This window comes from Papio anubis, chromosome 14 (assembly GCF_008728515.1).
Source record: "Papio anubis isolate 15944 chromosome 14, Panubis1.0, whole genome shotgun sequence".
NCBI lineage: Eukaryota > Metazoa > Chordata > Mammalia > Primates > Cercopithecidae > Papio > Papio anubis.
Window position 1 is genome coordinate 23165639 of NC_044989.1, and position 21968 is coordinate 23187606.

Sequence of the window (21968 nt, forward strand, 5' to 3'; positions counted from 1 at the left end):
TCCCCCACTTGCTCATTCACTCCAAGTCTCTCCCAGTTCCTGAGCACAACATACATGCGATTTCATTACTAAGGATGTTTCTCTGCCCAGAATATCCCTGCCTCTTCTTTACCTGACTTCCCCTCTTCAGAGACTTGGCTCAGGCACCATCTCCTCCAGGAAGTCTTTTCCAGCTGTGCCCATGGGCCTGGGGGGACCCCAGTCTCTACTTCCACAGCTCCTGTGTTTTTCTGTGTAGTAACGCTTGTCACAATTATAACAAACTGTAAAGGTCTGCCCTTAAAGGCAGGAATATTGTGTTGTCTGTCTGAACATCCCCCATGCCCAGCACAAGTCCTGGCCCCCAGAAGGTCTCCTGTGAATGAGGATCTAAATGGAATTGGCACGAATGCTCAAATGGCACATGAAGTGCAGAGAGCACCAAATTGTATTAATACACAGTTGTGTGTTGACTTAGACCAAGTTCATAGACAGTTCCCCAATGAAACCACATGAAACCACAAGGACTAGATCTGAGAAGTTGCAGCTCCCCACCCCCCACCCCGGCATCTGAGCAGAGTGGCTGTTCCTCCGTGGTGGCTCCATGAGTGAGTTAGTGGGCACAGAAGGAGCCTAGTCTGCCATGTTGATTGATAGCTATCCCCACAAAGGATGGGACTAGCCAAGCATGCTTTATTAAAAAGATAAATGAATCAATTTTGTGTTTCTAAAACTATAGTCTATTGGTCAATTTGTCCAAGCCCTGGCATTAATTAGACACCAAGCTGGACAGCAGGGTCCCCTCGCCCTCCTAGAGCTTAGAAGGGTTCTCTGAGGCTCTAGGACTTGAGTTTCAGTGAGAACTATGGATCCCTCCTGCCCTGCCCAGCCTGGCTGGCTGAGCAGTAAAGGAAGTGGGGAGAGAAGCTAAGGCAGGGCTCCACTTACAGAAGACCCTTGCTTCTGGGGCCGTGGGCACCTGCTGGGCCCGGGACTGGGAAGGGCTGACCAGGAGCAGCTGTTCAAAGGCAGCACCCTGCACACAGCCCAGCACGTGCACTGCTCAAGGCCAAGGGTCATGATTTCCAGATTCATTTATTTTAACAAACCTCCCCTTAATACACACACACGCACACACATGTGGGAATGCTACACTGGCCAAGCTCGCCCCAGCACCGAGAAACAAAATAGACACACTCCTTTCTCTTCCTCTTCCCCTGCACATGGCAGACCCTCCAGGGACAATGCACATAATTCAGGCTTTTGTGCCATGGCTCAGCAAGCTAGATTATGATCATACCAGCCTGTGGGATCTAGCCGGGTAGCCCCATGGCCATTGATGGCTTTGTCTCTACAGGAAAATACATTTGGAGTTACAAACAGCTGACTTCTTGGCAGACTTCTTGGAATTCAAGCAGCTCATAGGCAAGGGCCTGGGAAGTGGACCCTCGAGGCGGTTGGCCAATCAGCAGGTCCTCCAGGGCCCTCATCCATGCCTGCCCTGGCACTGGGGAGGCCACGGAGGAATTAGTGAACAGATCCCAGATTACAAAGCCTCACAGTTTGATCTGGGGTGAGGCAGGAAGCAGGGACTCCCTCCAGACCCTCAGAGCAGAACCAAGTCTTGCGTGTGGTGTCCCGCCAGCCCGTATCTCTGAAGACAGTGGAGGATGGGGCTCGAGGGCAGGGGAGGCAGCGTGGGCTTTGTCAGACTGGTGACGGACGTGCCTGGGAGCAAGAGCCTGGGTCCAGAGCCTGCCTGTCACAGGGAAAGAGCAGAGCTCCCCGTTCGTCAGCTGCTTCGTGGTGCGGAGCCTGCAAAGTCCGGGGAGAGGTTTTGTGCAGAAAGCCCTGTCTTCCTGTGCCCGCTGTGGACGTGGAAGGCAGAGGCGCGTCCTCTCAGCCGCTCTCCTCCAGCCCAGGGGTCTGCCATCTGCTGAGCTCTTTTTTCTTTAAACTTAGGAACAGAAGCCATTTGACAGAAACTCTTAAAAACAACCTAACTAGGCCGGGCGTGGTGGCTCATGCCTGTAATCCCAGCACTTTGGGAGGCTGAGGCAGGCGGATCACGAGGTCAGGAGATCGAGACCATCCTGGCCAACATGGTGAAACACCATCTCTGCTAAAAATACAAAAATTAGCCGGGCGTGGTGGCACGTGCCTGTAGTCCCAGCTACTCAGGAGGCTGAGGCAGGAGAATCACTTGTACCCGGGAGGCAAAAGTTACAGTGAGCTGAGATTGTGCCACTACACTACTCTAGCCTGGCAACAGAGTGAGACTCCGTCTCAATAAATAAATAAATAGAACCTAACTAATATAACATTTGAAATTTGGGCCCTTCCAGAATCTTTTCCCGTCTTTTTAACATGCAGGTGCAGAGTGGATACAAGGCTGCGTCGTGTTTTCTATTTTTCTCCTAATGGGATTCGCGTCCGGATCTCCATGTGTTACCGGAGGCCACTCCCACTGAATGGATGGCTGCCCGGGGGTCTCTGCTCCTAGACCACATTTGCTCAGCAGCTCCCTGTGGTAGAAAACTGACTGGGCCCATTCCCACCACTGGAAAGTCACTTTAGTGCAGTGTCTTCTTGCCTCTAAGATATTTTGGCCTCCCATTCTTTGAGCCTTGTGGGGTCAATGAGATGGAGAGTGAAGTGGGTATTTCTGTTTCCCCTCAGACCCTCTGGACAAGTCATGTTTTACCTCTGTGCTTCAGTGTTCTCATCTTCAAAACGGGGAGGGGACTGTGAAGATTAAATGAGATAGTGCATGAAGATTAAATGAGATAGTGCATTCGAGAGTAACCCCTCGAATTATCCTTGTTCTGAGAAAGCAGGCAGGTCCGGTGGACTGGGGGCCAACTTCCCCATCCCCTCTGTGGGGACCCAGCCTGGAGGGAACCTGAGACTTGGCCTGTGGCTCCTCCTCCCACATGACCCTGACGCTGTATCGCCTAACAGTCTCAAGCAGATTTCACTGTGACCTGTTGTTATTTTCCTTGCTTAGAGGTAAAGATGTAAGAACTAGAGCCTACCCATTGACTTGTGAGAGAACCCAGTGGTCCTCTGGCAGGGCAAATGTTTGGGCCACTGGGGATTGGGGAGCAAGATCCTGGCTGCAAAGAGAGGGAGGAGCTTCCCTCCTCCAGGAGATGCTCACGGATCTCAGGCCCTCGCTTCCCTCTGTCTGCTGAGCCCCATTTGGGCCTCTGCCTCTGCTACTTCCTTGGCCTTTCAGAAAGGCAACCCTAAAAAAGAGACCCCAGCTGTCTCCTCCAGGAAGCCTCTGTGCACCTTCTACATGCTGGTGTGGGTGCTGTCCCTCCTGGAGTGCTGTGTCCTACACCTTAGCACTCCCTGGCCAGTACCCAGGACACCTGAGCTCCCCACCAGGCACTGCGTATGCTAACTCCCCACTGGGCCTGGTCCACAGCTGCACACGCCAACACATGCACCTGGTCCGGGGTCCTAGCCATCCCCTGCCCTCCACAGTCACTCCTAGGTCTCAGCCACCCCACAGCTGTCTCTTTCCTTTCTCCTATCCCGATATCATGAATTGGATAACCATCTTCCAAGAGAGTGGCTCCAGATGTCCTGAGCAGGCATCAGAAGCAGCCAAAGTGCTCAGTCTCCTTTGCTTTCTTGGAAAAATGTTTTCTTTTTATTAGTGACTTCCCCCAGGCAATCCTTAACCCAGGGAAAGGGCCTGCTCTGTGGGCCTAGTGAGGGCCGGGCTGCCAGGCGGCATGTGGAGAGCCCGCTTCTCCCCTTTCTGGGAGTCCTGCACAGACCACGCCCTGGAATGCACTTTCCAGTCTCAAGGCTGTTCTGATGCTCTGTTGGGTCTGTGCCCAGAGGCTGTGTCAGAAGCTGCAGCCACCAGGTGGGGACGGCCTCCCTAGGTGAACTGACACCAACGCTCTGCTGTCAGGCTTGGACCTGTCCACTATTGAGCCATCCACCGAGGACTTCTTCCAGCCAGATCCAGCTCCTACCTTGTCAGCCTTGGCAATCCCCCAGGGTCCCTGGTCCCCCACCCTCCCCTCCCCGCCAGGCTCCCTCCCACCCCAGCATTCTCACCTGCTAGCTCAGGCCCAGAATCCTGCCTCCCATGGCATCCGATGACTCCCCCGGCCAGTGTGCCAGGGCCTCTAGACAGCTGCTGCCACACCCCCCAACTCTGGCCAGCCCCGCAGCAGAACAAGGCTTGGGCCCAGGACCAGGATGTTGCCCTGTTTGAGGGCTGTCAGCAGAGGGAGTGTTGGCATAAACCACCCTTGGGTATGTGAACCCAGAAAATCTAAGACAGGGTCTCAGTGAATTTAAAAAGTTTATTTTGCCAGGCTGAGGACGTGCCCGTGACACAGCCTCAGGAGGTCCTGACGACATGTGCCCAAGGTGGTCAGGGCACAACTTGGTTTTATCCATTTGAGGGAGACACGAGACATCAATCAATATGTGTAAGATGTACATCGGTTCCGTCTGGAAAGGCAGGGCAGCTTGAAGCAAAGTCAGGAAGACCTGAAGTGAGGAGGGAGCTTCCAGGTCCCAGATAGGTGAGACACAAAGATTGTATTGTTTTGAGTTTCTGATCAGCCTTTCCAAAGGAGGCAGTCAGATACGTGTCTATCTCAGTGAGCAGAGGAACTTTTATTAATGAACTTGATTTTATTAATGAACAAATTTATTTTGAATAGAATGGGAAGTAGTTTTGCCCTAAGCAATTTCCAGCTTGAGTTTTCCTTAGAGATTTTGGGGTCCCCAAGGTATTCTCCTTTCACTGGTATCACCCACCCAGGAGAGGAGCCAGGTCAGGGAGTGGCAGAGAGAGAAGGACAGGTCTAAAGACTTCCTAGTCTAATTGAAGGTGGTCAGCGACCCCCCCAGGGGAGGGTGAAGCCCTCTGCTAAATAGAAAGCAGCCCAGACAAGGTCAAATCCCCCTCAAAACAGGGTACGGGGCAGGGGTGTTCGTCATGTTAATTCTGTTGGGCTTGGCCTCTGCCCTTTCATGGGTTCAGATGCCTAAGCCTTCCAGGGCCTCAGGTGCCTGATCTGCACCCGGGGAGGGCTGGAGGGAAAGGAGCCTGAAGGGGCTTTCAGGGCTTTCTGTGATTCGTTGACTACTTCAAACAAAAACAAAGCCTTCCCAGCCGGGGTGATGGAGGAGAGGAAGAACAAAGCTGGCTGTGTTTGCTTGTGTTGGAATCCAAGGAGGGGACCTACTGGAATTTCCCTCCCCTTGCTGGAGGCCAGGGTCAGGCCACTGCCCTGACCTCTGTTTCCTGGGCCCTGAGACCGTGGCACTGTCAGAGCCCATTGGGAAAGACAGGCACAGGTGATTATTTATACAAGTCTTTTCTTTCAGTGGACTGTTTACATACGCCCAACTCTTTAAGGAAAGAAACTTTTGTTTACAGTGAATGAAAGTTTTCCCATGCTTTAAGGTCACTCTTTCATACATTTCTTCTTAGTACAACACAGATCTCATTATAGGAATTTCGGTATTTTAACAAAAGGAACCACAGTCATCGTAATGAGATCCCCGAATAAAGTTCAGTTCATTTTCGTCTGCCTTTCCTCCCCGAATATTATTGCTGGAAATGTTACATTATCATAAACCCGAGTTCAGGATGCATAGTTTTCACAATTGTCTTCTTTTCTCCATATACAAATTCTGATGACTGCCTTCATTTTACAAAGACTCCCTCCCCCCATGGGTGTTTCCATCTTCTCAGATATTTTTCTTTGCCTTACCCCGAGCTACGTACATAACCTGATGGCTAGAATTAGGAGAGTCAATGATGGATATTCCTGTATCTGTCTATGCCCTCCCTGCCTGCCACGTGGTGTGGGATACGTGCAGGAGGTAACCTGGGAGGGAACTGCTTCGAGGGGCTTCCCCAAGGACCTTCCTTGTGGCCATGCAGAAGGCCATGCAGAAGGACTCCCAGGGAAGGCTCTGGGCCCAAGCCCTGCTAGCCAGCTCTGCCTGCAGGAGGAAGGATAAGGGACTCCTACATGGCACCGTTGGAGGCAAGGTTCATGCACTGGAAGTTTGCAAGCAGACTTTATTTCCCCTCAACCACGTCAGAAACCTCTAGCAGGACCAATGCTCTAACTTCACACAAGGTTTCAGAGTCAGGGCCTTCTCCCTGATACACTGAAGCTGCAGGTGCGGCCTGCCCTCTAGGCCCATGTGCTGCATCGGGCCAGCTGGGCAGTCGTGAGCTCCTCCAGCATCCTCAGACCCAGCAGCCACTCCTCTCTGCCTCCTCCCTGGTGTCTGTTGATGTCTCTGTAGGGAACATGCTCCAGGTGACCCAGACACTGAGCGCTTTGCAGGCAGGCAGCATCCTCCCCATAGCTAAGAGTAGGAACTACCTGTACCCCATTTCTTGGCAGGAAACAGAGGCTCAGAGTTTCAGCACATTGTTCAATAGACTGCAGCCAGATGATAAACATCAGAGCCAGGACATAAGCCTCTGTTGAATTCCAAAGCCCACACTCTTAAGCAGTCTATGGCCTTAGTAGTATCATTAATTTTGCAGTGATGTATCAATACTCGGGGTCCCGTAGAGGTAGTTGGGACGTTTGCCCCTGAACTAAATGGTCAAAGCTCACTGTGGTTACTAAGGTTGTGCACCTGCTTTTCACAGCCTTTCTGCATCTCCCCTTATTCTCATTCTTTAAACTTGCCATGGTCATTGTTGTTGCCTAAAGCACCAGTACCCACCTGACCTGCTGTGGACCTGCTTGTTAGAATTGTTTGCAAAGGAAGCATCCATAGGCTATGAACAAGGATGCTGGGGCTTGCCTGTGAACACCAAGCTTCAGTGTGTTTATTCTAAGGCTTTTTTTTTTTTTTTTTTTTTGAGACAGAGTCTAGCTCTGGTGCCCAGGCTGGAGTGCAGTGGCACGATCTTGGCTCATGGCAACCTCCCCCTCTCCCGGGCTCAAGCAATTCTTCCACCTCAGTCTCTGAGTAGTTGGGACTACAGACATGTACCATCACGCCTGGCTAATTTTTGTATTTTTAGTAGAGATGGAGTTTCACCGTGTTGGCCAGGCTGGTCTCAAACCCCTGAGCTCAAGTGATCCGCCTGCCTCAGCCTCTCAAAGTGCTGGGATTACAGGTGTGAGCCACCACACCCGGCCTCTAAGGCTCTTTTGATTGCTTTTTGAATTTTGGTTATGTTTGGGATCAAAGAAGGATGCTTGTTCTTATTTCTGGGCAAATGGAAGACCTTTTACCTTCTTGAAATCTGATCAGAAAAAAGAAAAAAAAAAAAAGCTTTTTGCAAGGTTGGAGAGTCATTAAGTGGGGTGGGAAGGTGAGGCGGGTCTTTTGGGTTCTCTTCCCACAAAGTAGGCTGGTAGCCTTGAGTATGAGATGGGAAACCCATGGCTCCGTCTCTGCGGGGAGAGTTTCTTCTCCTCCAACCCAAGCCCTGAGTCTGGACGCCCGAGCTTTTATTCCTGACTCCAGTGGCAACTCTCTCTAAAGTCATCTCCCACCTCCGGGCCAGGCTGTTGGACATGCAGCTCTTCCCCTGCCGCCACCACAGAGTTTGCAGAGTAAGCCCAGCGTTGCAGAGGTGACCAGTGCCGTGCAGATGTGAGGACTTGCGTGGACTCGACTTTGTCAGTGCCGTGATTGCGTTCCCCCCGGAGCTGACCATGTGAGCAGGTGTTAGAGCTGTCTCTGGAGAACTGAGTGTTAGAACCTGTGCGCCTGCCTGTCAGGGTGGTTATGGGCATTTAGTCAGGAGGGTGGATGGTTCTCAGAACCCAGGGGGGCAGAGGCATTCGGAACTGCCTGGCATTCTCACTTCCACTGGTTTCTTTACCAGCACCCACTTGCATTTTGTTTAGCGAACCCGGAACTCAGCGGCAGCATGGTCCACCCAAGGGTGGGCCAGGGCAGAGGGCCTGCATGCCACAGGGAGAACAGAAAGGGAGCAGAGGCATTTTGTAGAGTGAGTTTTCCAACCCCTCTTATGATCCTTCCTCCATTCTAAAGCAAAGGACATAAATACTAAACTGTGGTTCTTGCCAGTGCTGATAAGGAAAACTAGTGAATGCAGGAGTCTCATTAAGAAAATCCTAAAATTTTAGTCTTATCACTGCTGCAACATAATACAGTAAGTATGTTAATTCTAACCTCCCTCGGCTTCCCCCACCCAAAATCCCTTTCAGCTAAAGCTGGCAGGAATGAACTGCGCTCTGGCCACAGACTGAAGTCACGTCTGTTTGGATTTTTTCCCTCGCCTTGGCTTCGTGTAGTGAGTCTCCTATTTGGGTGGACATGGCTTTTACCCCCTCACACTTCCAGCTGCCTTTGCCATTATTCAGTTCAACAAACATTGAGGAAATACCTACTGTGTGCAGGCCACAGTCATAGGAGCTGGGAAATGTCAGAGTCAGCTGAGTTCATCTCTTTGCAAAAGCCAATAAGCCGACGAGGGAGCAATGATTTATAGGCCAAGCCTGCCAGCCGGCCTTGTCCCCAGCAAAGACTCATTTCAACAAGCTTCTCTTCCAAGTGATTATTTGCTGTTTGTACTGCTTGGACTTGGCACGCTTCTACAATTCCTTTTACCAAAGAGGAAAGAGGAACCTTGAAGTAAGTACTTATCTCGTAAAGAAAAGATTCCATGCGTCTTTTGGGAGCTCGCCTAAACACCACCAGCGTCGCTCTGTCATGTGAATGGTTTGTTTTTGTTTTTGTTTTTTGTTTTTGTTTTTGTTTTTGTTTTTTTTTACCAGCATGCCTTCCTCTTCCAAAGGCCTTCCCCATCTAGGGCTTTTTCTCCCTATGACACCTCTGTGCCATAGGTAGTAGAGGTGCGGGTGTTCCCATTTCTCAGAAAAGGAAGCCGATGCCAGAGCGGGGCATGACTTGCTTGGTGCTGTGCTAAGGAGTGCAGGGCCACCCAGGCCCAAGTGCCCGGCCCCTCATCCGCATCTCTTTCCATTACACCAAACCCAGAGCAGGCGGGCAGGACAGAAGAGACTACGGCAGCACCGGCGCCTGCTGGGCTGGCCTTGGCTGGGAGGGGCTCAGGAAGACCCAGGAAATAGCAGGCCGGGAAATACTGTTCCGTCCTGCCCCGGACTCCCGGGAGGCATCGGCAGGAGAAGCAGGGCAGCAGCTGTGAGTCACGGTGATGGATGTTCACGGCTCACGGGTGGGCGGCTCGCGCGTGCACTGGTGCCAGGGTGGCCACACGGCTGGCAGGCCAGTGGGCTGGGTGTCACATTTCAGCAACATGATCTCAGCTCTGCCCAAGTGAGGAGGAACATGCATGCGGGCATCTGTGGCCTTCAACTCAGAGAGGGAGTGGGTGGAGGGACCAGGCGGTGGAGGGGACCCCTCTGGTTCGATCCTTTCCGTTCCTTTGCTGGCCTTGCCAGCCTTTTCAGGACCACCAGTGCTGTGCGTGTGTCCCTCCGAAGAGTCCAGAAAGCTAGATTTAAAAGTCAGAGTTTCTGAAGGACTTCGTGGTGAGCAGAACACATTTGGCATGAAAATATTACAGGAAAACAAAAGCCTCCCAGGCTTCCTGCCTCTGAGCAAAAGAATCAGAAGGCATTTTCCACGTGGGGGGGAGGCCATTTCTGTTTCATGGGGATCTTAAAACTCATTTTGCTGCCTGTATTTTTTTTATCCAAACTCAGACTTTGGTTCTCAGTTGGGTGACTTAGTGATCTCTAAAATTTGCTGACATTCTGGCTCGTGAGAATACATACTGTTACTTTTACTTTTAATGAATGAGATTTGTTTTTAAAAGATCTCCTCAAATCAGCTGAGCACTCCAGGTGCAGCTGTGGCACTGGTGCTGGGAGGGGAGGCCAAATGCCTGACTTCAAGGTGCTGGGAGCTAAGAATTCCCTTCTCGACACATAGGAGGGAGGAAAAAGCCAGAGAAGACTTGACAACTGACAATACAGGCTAAGGCCAGGCCCACGCTTGGAAGAGAAGAACTTTCTCTTTGTCTCCTTGCCCTCTGCCTATCCCTGAGCCTGAGGGACCGGGAGGGCAGGGGACACTTCTGGGGTTTGGCCCAGAGCATTTTTTTCTTCTTTTCTTGTTTTCCGCTAAACCATGTGGCTTCAGACCATGACATTTCTGTTCGATGCCGTCAGTGCCTTGGTTTGAGGAGGATGTCTGTGTACCCAGCTTTCTTGGCCAAGAAGAAATGGTGCCCGGAGCTTGCTGGCATCTGCTCTTGCCCTGTCTCCCTTCCTCTCTCTCCTGCATGACCAGCAGCCAAGGGACAGTTCCTTCTGGCCAGGCAGTGGGATGGAGCTAAGGGGGAGGTGATGCAGGAGCAGGGCCCAGACCCCCGTCCTGAGCTTGGCAAGGGGCCTGGTTTTGCCCTGCCTGGGAAGAGTAAGGCATGGAACCTGCTGGGACTTGCCTGGCTCCCCAGAGGCCGAGTGAGCCCCAGCCCCTGCTCCTCCCCCAGGCAATCCAGCAGAGCCAGGGCCCACCGCTATTTTTAGAAAGCTATCAGGTGCGCAGGATGCCCAGTTGCCTTTTTCCACCTGTTTGGGCTCATTCTAGGGATCCTGTGTCGCTGCCCCAGGCCCTGCCTGTCCTGATGTGATTGTCTTACTGTGGCCTGGAGCTGGCACGAAACTCCCTCCCGATGCAACCCAGCCACCGTTCTGGCCTCACCTGGCCATGGCAAGTCACGTCCCTGGGCCTGCAGCCATTGTGTCTTCAGAAGCATAGACGTTGGGCCCTAATGTTTGCCCTCCTCTGCTTCCTTGAGAGGAAGGTAAAGGCTGAAAAGTAAAAGCAGGTTAGGAAGAACCTGGAATTGGGAGCTCATTGTGAGGAGTGTTGAGTCATTGAGTGGAAGATTCTGGAACCTTTGTCCTAAAGGAAGCTGCATGAAGTGTGCAGTCTGGCAGGGGATGCCCACGTGCACCCGTGGAGTTCATTGCCAGCGCATGCAGTTCAGAGGAACGTGGGTGGTCAGAGGAAGCGTCTCAGGGGAGGGGAAACCAGAGCTGTGGTCATGTGGGCATGCAGGAGGGGTGGCATCGAAGGCAGAGGGACCACAAACGCTGCGCTCTTGGCCTGGCAATGGGACAGCCCATGCGTGACTAAGGAACCCCGAGGAGGCATGAGGCTGGTGCAGAGGGCTCTGCATGGGGCAGGGAAAGGAGAGCCGGGAGAGTGAGGGGTCGCCAGGCCTGAGACACCCTGAATTCCAGGTGAGGTATCTGGACAAGATCCAGCAGATGGTAGGTAAAACCACTGAAGGTTGGAGGGGAGAGACAGGAACCTGGTGGGCTGGTGGCCTGCTCTGCCCCCTGCCTACCAGAGTGACCTGGCTGCCTCATGGTCACAGAGCAGCCGCAGCAGCTGTGGGTCCAGAGCATCACCTTCGTGACCTGCCCTCCACACCCAGTTCACAAGTCTCTAGGGTGGGGTGAGCTGGGACTGGCTCCGTGGCTCCCAAGAGCCCATTGTTAACATCTCTTCCCAGCTCCTCGTTAGGAAACAGCACGTTGGTAGCTCGAAACGGCCACAGTGGGAATATTTGTACAACAGAGACTGGTGAACGCTGCATGCGCCTCAGGGTCTGGGTAGGGTTTTTTTTGTCCACCACCACCAGCAGAGCCGGGTGTTAAACATTTACCAGCATAGCTCTGGGTAATGGTGCGCCCCCGCAGAGTTTCATGCTGGAGGTTAGCATGGTGGGCTGAGCAGTGACCACATGGGGCTGGTATCCTGCGTTGGTGGACTTGCGTCGTGTCACTCCCCTGCTAGGAAGTTAGGGAGCGGGGATGGAGCCTCAACCAGGAGAACTGGGTGACCTCGGCCGTGTTGGCCCATTCTGAAACCAGGCTCCTTAACGTGGGCTCCCAGACCCCGGACACAGCTCACACGGAGGACACATGTGTTTCCTGCCTCTCTGCTTCGTCACCTGAGCAGGCCCTGCCCAGCTACCCTGGACCTCTTTCCAGTCCTTAAATGCGACCTGCTTCTCCTCCGCTTTAGAGCCAGCACATGCTTGCCCCTCCCTCAGAATCCCGCCCCCCAGCCACCCCAGGGGGGGCCAGGCATTAGTATATACCACACCGTGTCTGCAGGGCCCTCATGGGTCTTGTCCAGCACAGAAGCCGCGCCATGCTGTCTGCAGCACCCCTCCTGCCTGCTCGGAGACTGTGGAGCCCGGAGCCGGGAGGGACGGCCCTTTCCTGGGGTGGGTGGAGAAGCTTGCCGGCTTAGAAAGCTATGAGAAGAACTTACAGGCTGTTGTCTTCAGATGCAGAGCTAGAGCCTTTCTTAGCGAGAGTCGGCTTGGTCTTGATGGCGTGGTGAAAGCAGCAGGATTGGTTGCATGCTCTTGAGTTCCAAAACATGCAGCCCACAAAATCGTCCAACCACCTCGCCACATGGGTTGTGCTGTCATTTCAGAGGTGAGGAAACTGAGGGCCAGGTGGTTAGCTTACACCCCAAGGCTCCATAGGAGCAACTGGTAGTTCCCAGGCCTTGATCTTGATTCCTGGAGCCCTAAACCCCAGGCCAGCTTTCTGCATTGAAGGTTTTGGACCATTCATCCCAAGCAAACGCAGACATCAGGAGCAGCCCAGGCTCTGCCAGGAGATCAAGGTACAAGGCCCTGGGGCTACTGCAGACCCCATCACCACCACCCCTCCAGGACCTGCCACTAAAATGGGAGTTAATGGTGGCAGTGAATACACTGTTGCATTTGTTGCTCTTTTGGGAAAAGAAAAACCTGGCTTCTAAGAGCTGTTGTATTTTATTTTTCTGTAAAGAAGAAATTAATTTTAGTCTTTCTTTTTGGTTTAAAATGTTGTTCTTTGCTTTTTCTGCCCTACAATTTAAAAGGAAACATTTGTCTGTTGAGAAAAGAAATGGTAATTATAGACTAAAAATTGTTTCTATTCTGATTTGAAAAAGTGACAAAAAAAAATTCCATCGCACAGATGGGGCTCTGCTGACGGAGGGTGTTTAACAATGAGGCCCTGGGCCGGTTTGGGGCTCGGAATGGCTGGAGGTGGGTGTGGGATTGGGTGTCGTGGGGCGAGGGGCTGTTTCCGAGGCTGGTCTCCATTTCCGATGCTGGTTAGTCACTAGTTCCTGTGCCCTCCGTGTGGTTCACCAGTGGGAGGAAGAAGACGTGACTGGAGATGTCACCTGTGGACCCTGCAGCCCTTGTAAGGTGGGCTGTACAGGATGAGGCCACGCGCTCCCTTGCACGACCCCTGAGCCCAGAGAGCCTCCAGGCTTTATTCCCTTAGCCCAGAATTTCACTTTTCAGCCTCACAAAATTACAATTGCTCCAAGTCCTTTGATCAATAAAGCAGGAAACTGATTAGACTGTGAAATTAAACTAATAATGTCACGCTGTTAACCCTCAATCAATGTGGACTGAACTCAAAGTGAAGGCTATTTCCAAGATCCATGTTACCCTTTGGACACATGTATTTACTTTTTTATAGAAATCCTAGGGACGCGCACATCCCCAGACCGCCTTTCCTTCCTGCCACTGCAACCTGATTCACAGTGCTATCTCTACAGCCACCCTGGCAGTGCTGCCACGTGTGTGGTGTGGAAGGCCAAGGTAGAGCCGAGTCTGCAAGTTGGCTGGAGTTAGAGCTGCCCCTTGGACCTTAGGAGCAGGACTCAGAGCTTCTGCTGTGAGTGTGATCCTCGTGGCCCCCAGCCCACCCTTAAGCCCCTTGTCACTAGAAATCTCTCTTTGGGGTTGATGCCAAGCCACCCTCTAACCATACATAGGGCCGAAGTATATAGTACTGGCTGAAAAGCTCCTTTTTACTTAATTTTTTTGGACACAAGTTCTCGCTCTGTCACCCAGGCTGGAGTGTACAGTGGCACGATCAATAGCTCACTGAGGCCTAGAACTCCTGGGATCAAGGGATCTTACAGCCTCAGCCTCCCAAGTAGCTGGGACTACATATGAACACCACCACGCCTGGCTAATTTTTTTCCCATTTTCTGTAGAGATGGGGTCTTGCTATGTTGCCCAGGCTGGTCTTGAACTCCTCGCCTAACGTGATCCTCTCACCTCAGCCTCCCAAGGCACTGGGATTGTAGGCATGAGCCCCTGCAGCTGGCTAAGAGCTCCATTTTAAAATGGATATTGGGTTCACTCCACCACTATGCACGCTGCAGTATGGGGTTTGCTGAGACCTTTGTGTGTTCAGTCTCATGAGACAGAACAGAGGTCATGGTTCTTCTTATTTTCCTCTTTCTTTTCCCCCACCTCAGCCCCTGTTGCCCACCTGCCCCGACCAAAGCATAGGCTCGGTATAGACCTGGCTGACTGGAGGTGATGAGCATATCGAAGAGGCGAGTGAGGGCAGGTGTTAGGGCTGTTTTCAAGGGCTGGTTTGGGGAGTAGAGTGTAATAGGTCTAGTACAGAAACAGGATCTAGCTTAGACCAGTCTCCACCCGTGGGCTGGCTCTGGGGCTCATGGAGGCTGGGCTGAGCCCCCCACCCCTTCTGAGATAGCCTGGGCAGCCCACATTTGCAGACTGGGCTCTGGTCACAGCATGACAAAGGCTTGCCCGTTGGCAGCATCAAGGACTGAGTCTCAGGTGTGCCCATGTCCTGAGAGGCCACGGCTTGTCACTCACTGAAATGGTGAGCATGGGTCAAGCTGGGTGTCAAACACAGCCATCAGGACCAGCTCAGCCACAGCACTTGAGTTCAGCTCTTTCCATTTGCTCTTCAATAGGTAGCTTCAGCTCTGCAGGACCAGAAGGGCAGTTGCTATTACCCCCATTTAAGGGATAAATAAATTGAGACTGGGTGATTGAGGGGCGTACACAGTCACACCACCAAAGAGGCAGGGCCAGCTCTAGAGCTGTGGTGTACAGCCCTCTGGGCGCCTGAGTTCTCTCCAGGAGGCTGTTCTGGAATCCGCGAAGTCTTTGTCCTCTTCTGGCCTTGCCATTGAAGAGGAGGAGCTCCTAAGCCCTTTCCATGGGCCCTCCCACGGTTTGTCCTCCCAACCTGTCAGTTCCATCACGCTGGAACGTTGCCAAGGATCAGACCCCCTCTCTAAAAGTGGTGATGGTATTTAATAACTAATTACTCTAATGATCCTGCAGAAATGCTGGAGACCTGTTTTAGGAGAGATGTCAATTAGAGCCATCTGCACGGTGAATAAAGGAGCCCTACCCCAGCTGTACTGTTGAAACATGTTAGCGTTTTCCTACCAGCGGCCATATGGTACTTAACGAAAGTGAATTGTTCACACTGCACAACCCGCGCCTCCTGATGAATACTAGCATTTTGTTTTGGAAAATAGTTCTTCCATCGTGTGGAATATTTTTCAATGCAGTAAGTAGCAAGTTGGAAGCCAGCAAGCCCTTGAATGCAAAAAGACTCCCATCACCTCAAGATGCTCTTCCCTCCATCCCAGCCCATCCCCTACCCCTGCCCAGCTGCCAAGCCCAGCTCCACCCCAGCTCCCACATCCCTCCTGGGCCCAGTTCTCAGCATGTGTTTCTGAATCTGCTCAGAAGAGCGGAGGCCACCGAGGGTTCTTGCCCCACCCCGCCAGCTTTTGTGTGTGTATGAACTTAGAAATGGGAAACCTGAGCCGTACACAGAGCACCAAGCTCTGTCTGGAAGGATGCAGACATGGGCAAAGTCTCCCCAGAGTTGAAAAGTAGGGTGGGGTGTTTAACTGGGTGTGTAGCCTCAAAGAAGGGTTTGTTTTCTATTTGAGGGATGTTCATTTTAAGAAGTGCAAAGCTCAGGTTGACACCTGGATGCGCCATGAGGTAGAGGGGGAGCTGGGACTGTATCTGGGACTCGGCAGAAGCCTGGCTGAGAAGCCTCTCTCCTCCTTGTCACCTGTACAGACAAGTTTCAGATAAATAGTGAGCAAAAGTCATTGCCACGTGATGGCCAGACAGCTGGGGCCAGGGTGCAGCCACCTCGTGGGTTCTGTTAACCAAAAACAGACATGTTGGGTTCTTGTTGCCTGGGACGTTTTGAAAGCAGACTAGTGCCAACATGGAACCTATCTGGGGGGTGAGGTTCAGTGTTGTGATGCACAAGGGAGAATAACAGGTGACCGCCTCCACCAGTTCCATCCCCCACCCACCCACTGCCAGATTTCACTGGCAAGGGGACCCTCCACCTCCCTCATGGGGCTCTGTGACCTCAGTGAGCTGAGACCCTGCCTCAGAGCTGCCAGGACGGAGCTGCTTTATTGCAGTCTGTCCTGGAACCAAAGGGATTTCTCTTGCCAGTATTATCTATTCCGGAACTTTCCCTAAAACGAGAGTCCCTTATTAAAGCTTAGTAAAAGGCCAGATTGACTGCAGTTAGTGACAGAGAAGACCTGCCACAAGTCCTGGTGCCCAAGACGCTCTTCACAAAACCGTGGGCCCATAAATCTCACTTATTTCCAATTCCGCAGCAACTGATCCCAAGTTACAATAATGATCCTAGGTTCAGCTGAACATGTCCTTAAAGGAAATCCTTCTGGGTGAAAAATAGCAGAAATGTGCTCCCATCTGTTCCTCGTCAGCAGACTGCACTATTTGCTTTTCACGTCTGTGCCCTGGGTATTTTCTCACCCTCTTTGACACCTGGGACCATAGAGATGTGAACCTGAGAGAACCAAGTCACCATGACTCCCAAGTGGCCACCTCAGTAAGGGACCTCAACAGGACGACCAAGGCCCAGTGGAGGCCTCAACGGCCCTTGACCATGGAAGCTGCCCAGAGCATCTCAAATAAGTCAGCAGCCTTTCCACTGGGCCTATTCCAGAATGACCGCCACAGACCAGAACCCGCTCCACTGGGGCCATGCCTGGGAGTTACTCCAAAGAGTTAACCTTTCCTGGTGGGAGAGGGGTGGAGGGGAAGGCTGAGGCCATTTGACATATGCTGCCTGGTCTGAACATGATGCTGTGCTCAGACACTGAATTTGATGAAGTGCATTGTAAAATTTAAAAACAAATTTAAAACTCTATTAACTCCCTGTAATGGCCTCCTCCTGCAGTACATAGACAGCACCGGCTCACTGGCAAGGAGAGAAAGTACTCTGGTTTGCAATGTGCTTGGCGTGCAGCAGAATGAAGACGGTGGGAGCTGGTGAAGGGAGTGGGAGGCCCACGCACCCTCTGCACCGTGCGCTGCGGCCTGCACCCAGGGCAGCACCTGGGGCGGCACCCAGGCCCCTGCCAGTGGGGCTTCGTGGAATGTGCATCGCCAAGGTTAGACTTTTTCTTGCTCCTATGTTAAAATCTCAATTCCACTTTCTTTTGAAGCTAAAATACTTCCTTCAAGAATGAACCACTGGAGTGACAAGATTCTAAGATTATCTTAACTTGGGACTGAGGCCTGGGCGGTGGGGAGCTCACGAGAGGCCTGTGGTTTGGGGTCGGGTGTCAGGTGGGAGGAGGTGTGTTCCCAGCCTCACCCGCTACACCCTCTGCACGGGGAGAAGGGTCAGGGCAGGGAGACTGTTCGCCACAGGCCTCTGCAAATCGAGGCGCGCGTTCAGGGTAACGGGAGGATTGGCCCCGCTCCAGGCTACCAACTGGAGAGAGACGAACTTTTGTTGAGAAGGGAGACAGACCCGCAGCTGTGTGTGCACGTGGGCCGAGAGGAGGAGCTCAGCTGGCGGTGAGAAAGCCTGGGGGCCGAGGGGAGGGCTCCCTCCGTGTCTCTGCAACTCACAGGCCCCCAAGCTGAGGAGCAGAAAGTGCTGCCTGGCCTGGTCTTTGGCAAGTTCAAGGGATTTTCTGCCAACCAGTGGCTTCCCTGTGTGAGAACGTCTCTCGGTTTTTCCCGAGCACACAAAGTGGTTTGGAGATATTCGGGGAGGAAAAGGTGTATACATACGGCAGGCCTGGGTGTCAAAGGCAGCAGAGAAACCATGCGTATGTGTGAGTGTGTGCATAGGGCAACTGTGTAAGAGTGTGGGGGGTGTGTGTGTGTGTGCAGATCTGTGTGTGCACCAGTAAGCGGTACCTTCTGATATGGCTGCTTGTGGGCTTGCCCTAGGGCATGGGTTTGATGTGGACTCTTGCATCCAGGGAAGTCTTTTTCTGAGAGTTCCCCCACCGTCTGGGGCTGGCATTCTACCTGCTTTGGAAAGAAAGCTGGGATGGTCTAAGCAGGGAGGGGTCCTGTGGAGACTTGTACCTCCTGGCCCAGCAGGATTCATGGCATTTGGCGTCAGAGAAAACGTGAGCCTCTGCCGGGAATGAAGCAGCTGATGCAAAACAAGGAGCTGTGGGTCGTAGATGCAGCTCTGTGCAGCCTCCGGGGAGCCTTGGCTCGCAGATCAAAGCTGGGAGATCTGGGAGCTCCCTGAAAGCTCCTTCCCTGGCAGCTGCTGATGGGGTGAGGCGTTTGGGCTGGGTGGGGTACAGGGAAGGGAGATGGCATTTGTAACAGTGTGAGGACCCCCCACTCTCACGGGACTAACAGTGTAAATAAGAATTGGGGCATTTATGCCAGTGAAGAGAACAGAATTTCCTTGGGCTGACAATCTAGAAGATCCGCTTGTGGACAGTTGAAATGCTCATCACAAGCCAACTCTGTTTTCAACCTTTGTGAACCCGGTTTGGGCTATTTTGTATCAATAAGACTGCTTTTAGAAAAAACAAATTTACTAATTAACTCCCTTTTTTTCAAATACATGAGACTTTCCTAGGGTGTGTGTTTTGTTAAAAGAAATATATATGTACACCATGAGGTGTTCCCACAGCTCTTTCTGGGGTATGTAACATTGCTCCTGACATTTTAATTGATATTTGAACCAAGTGAGGACCCGCCAATCGTTGAAAGTCTCCAGTTTTGGGGATGCCTTTCCGAGCAACCAGGGGTTCCTTTCCCACATCCGCTGGGCAGCACGCGTTTTATCGTATTTCTTCCCACAGCACAGGAAACAGGACAGCCGGGGCTTCAGATCGTGAGACCTTGTGTTGAATCCAGGTACAATGCTTTGTGAACCTGGGAAGTCACTTGGCCACGTTGCAGTTAATATGACTTACCTTGTAGTGTCCTCCTTATCTTTATTATTTTTATTAGATAAAATCACATTTGTGCAAAACCTAGCCCAATGCCTGTTGCTTAACAGGCATTTAGTAAGTGATTATTATTGTGTCTCAATGCCTTTATTGACACATTATGTCTTCCCAGCCTGGAATTTTCCTCTCTTTCTTGTTTTCTGTTGAAATCCTGTGCGTCCTTTCAGAGGCTACTATGAATGCCCCCGCCTCCGAGAAGCCTTCCTGTTTGGCCTTAGCCAGAATGACTTATTTCTTTGCGGCATCACAGATGCCAACTTCTGTTCCAGCCCGAGTTCCCGTCTTCCTTCTCTTCTGCTCAGTGTCTCTCCAGCTACGCAGAGCTGCCCCTTCCCTGCCGCTGCAGGGCCCAGCTCTATGTATGGCACAGAGGCTAGTAGAGTGGATGTGTTTGGAGTTGTCGAGTTAAGCTGAGGTCCCACAGTCTCTTTGGGGCTCTAGTGCTTTAAAACTTCCCTTGCCAGACTACTGTGGGTGGCTAGTCAGCTGCAGAATTAGAAAAGTGACCTTTTCTGGTCACTTAGAGCTGAGGGCATCTTGGATTTCACAGCCTAGAACCCCCTGCAGGCTTTTTGGATCCCCTAATCCTGTTGATGCTGCAGCAGTATCGACTGGCCCTAAAAGCAGCTGCTAAAATGCAGTCTGGCACGAAGGAACTTTCTGGGCCGGTGGAAATGGTCTGTATCGTGATTGGGGTGGTAGTTAGGCAGATGCATGCATTTGTCAAAACTCTTCAGACTGTGCACTTAAGATTTGTACAGTTACTTTATGGATGTTATATCTCCATCAAATTAGTTAATTTTTTTAAAATGTGGCCTGACCAGACAGACTGGGTACAGGGGCCTGTTGTGGTCTTTCTGTGGCCTTGGGAAATGCAGCTCATGCCAGCATGTCACTGGATTGCTCTGGGAGGAAAAGAGACAGAACAGTCTCTGCATTTGTGGAACTTAACCCTTTAAGTTCTGAGCTAGGCCTCCATGCACAGGTGCCTCCCCACCCTCTCCCAGGAGACCCCACCCTGGCCTGCCTCCAAAGAATCAGAGCCAAGCCTCACACGGCCACAGGCTGAGGCCTGCCTCTCACAGGAGAAGAGACGATTAAAATTAATGTTAAACCCAGGGCTCCTCTAACAGATATTTGTACACCCACGTTAATAGCAGCATTGTTCACAATAGCCAAAAGGTAGAAGCAACTCTAGTGTCCATTGATGAATGAATGGATTCACAAAATGTGTTGTATACATACAACTGAATATTATCTAGCTTTGAAAAGGAAGGGAATGCTATAGTCATGGATATCTACTACAACATAGATGAACCTTGAAGACATTATGCTAAATGAGATGAGCCAGACAAAAGAAAGGATAAATATGATATGAATCCACTTATATGAGATACCTAGAGCAAATTCATTGAGACAGAAAGTACAACGGTGGGTGCCAGGGTCTCGGGGAGGCAAGAAAGGGGAATTATTGTTTAGTGGGCGTAGAGTTTCAGTTTGGAAAGATGAAACATTTTGGAGGTAGATGGTGGTGATGGTTACACAACATTGAGAATGTACTTAATGCCACTGAAGTGTACACGTAAAATGGCTAAAATGGTCAGTTTTACATTTTGTATATTTGACTACAATAAAAAAAATTTAAAGAAAGAAGAGCAATGAAAGAATCTAAGGCCTAAGGCAGCCTTCTGGCCCCCTTAAATTTCAACATTTTAAATCTCATTCAGGAGACTGCTTAGCGGAGGATGTGGTTTCTGGTCTGAGAATCCAAATGTGGGAAACAGAAGCCCTCTCTGCTGCCAGGCCCATTCAGAGCGACAGGTACCTTCCTAAATGCCAGGTCCTTTTGTCAAGACAAAGGTGAGTGACCACATATTGCGCCACTGGTTTAACTTAATTTTCTCATGTGACTCTCTCGGGTAACGTGTAGCCTGAACCTGATGACGGAGGGCTGGATTTTACTTTACACCCCAGCGACTCCCAGCATCGTGATTGGGGTAACCCCATCCTCAAGACGCAGGGGGCTCCAAGCTGCGGAAATTAGAGTACGCTTTGTGAACGGCAGCTTCGCTGTCAGAGTGGGTTGGCTCCTGGCCTGTAATTCAGAGTGACACCCGGGTACTTGTCACAGCAGGGGGCTGGTGCTGGTGCCGTCAGGGCCATGCCGGCCAGAGCAGGTGTGCCGTGGAGAGTTTAAAGGAGGCTGACTCTCCCCGTTTTGCCTCAGGGACCATTTTTGATTTGTTCTTCGAATGGAAGAAGGCTTGGCCCATCAGACTCACAGGCAACGCTCCATTCTCAGAGGAGAGAGAGCCTCAGCACAGCAGCCTGTGAAGGGGGCTGCCGACCTTTTCGTTTATAAAATAATACTGGATTCTTGAGTCCTGATCTCTCTCCATGAAGGTTTGCTGCACTCAGGCCGTTAGGAGGACAAAGAGAGAATCTACTGGAAGGGCCTGAGCCTGTGCTGTGAAAAGAAGCTCTGTACTGTTTATGTCCTGGTTGATGTAGATAAGTAGGTACCACGCCTATAGTAAAGGAAGGATAGCAACATTCTGAGACAAACTTCTGGTTCCCTTCCTCCCTAACGAAATAGTGAAAGACAGATCTGACACACACCTACTCTCTCTCTCTCCCTCTCTCGCTCGCTCTCCTTCAGGTGTGGTAGAAAGGGCTGTTCTGGACCTGCTGGCTTCCCTATTTTGTCCATTACGTCTCTGTTCTTGGCAGAAACTTGAAGTGCACCTGCTGCTCTGGTCCAACTCCACCTTGCTCCTGGAAGCCACTTTCTTGCAGTCTGACTTTCTGTCTCTGAATTTGCATTTGTCCTGAGTTCCCTTTCAGTCACTGGTTGCCCTCGGGCTCTGTCGGCTAATTCAGTTGGTGGGTGCCGCTGCCACCACCCTTCATGGCAGTGT

General features: G+C 51.6%; 1 protein-coding gene across 2 annotated transcripts in view; it reads left to right on the forward strand.

Moving 5' to 3' along the window:
- KLHL29 (kelch like family member 29) overlaps window positions 1-21968 on the forward strand; it is a 322618-nt gene that overhangs the window by 126151 nt on the left and 174499 nt on the right. Inside the window, exon 1 of one of the 2 annotated variants that reach the window (XM_031654960.1) lies at window positions 7057-8604. The exons of the other annotated variant lie outside the window; for it this stretch is intronic. The gene's annotated coding sequence lies outside the window, so the exon portion shown is untranslated. Of the gene's footprint in view, window positions 1-7056; window positions 8605-21968 lie in introns of those variants that run through there. 2 annotated transcript variants of the gene reach the window in all.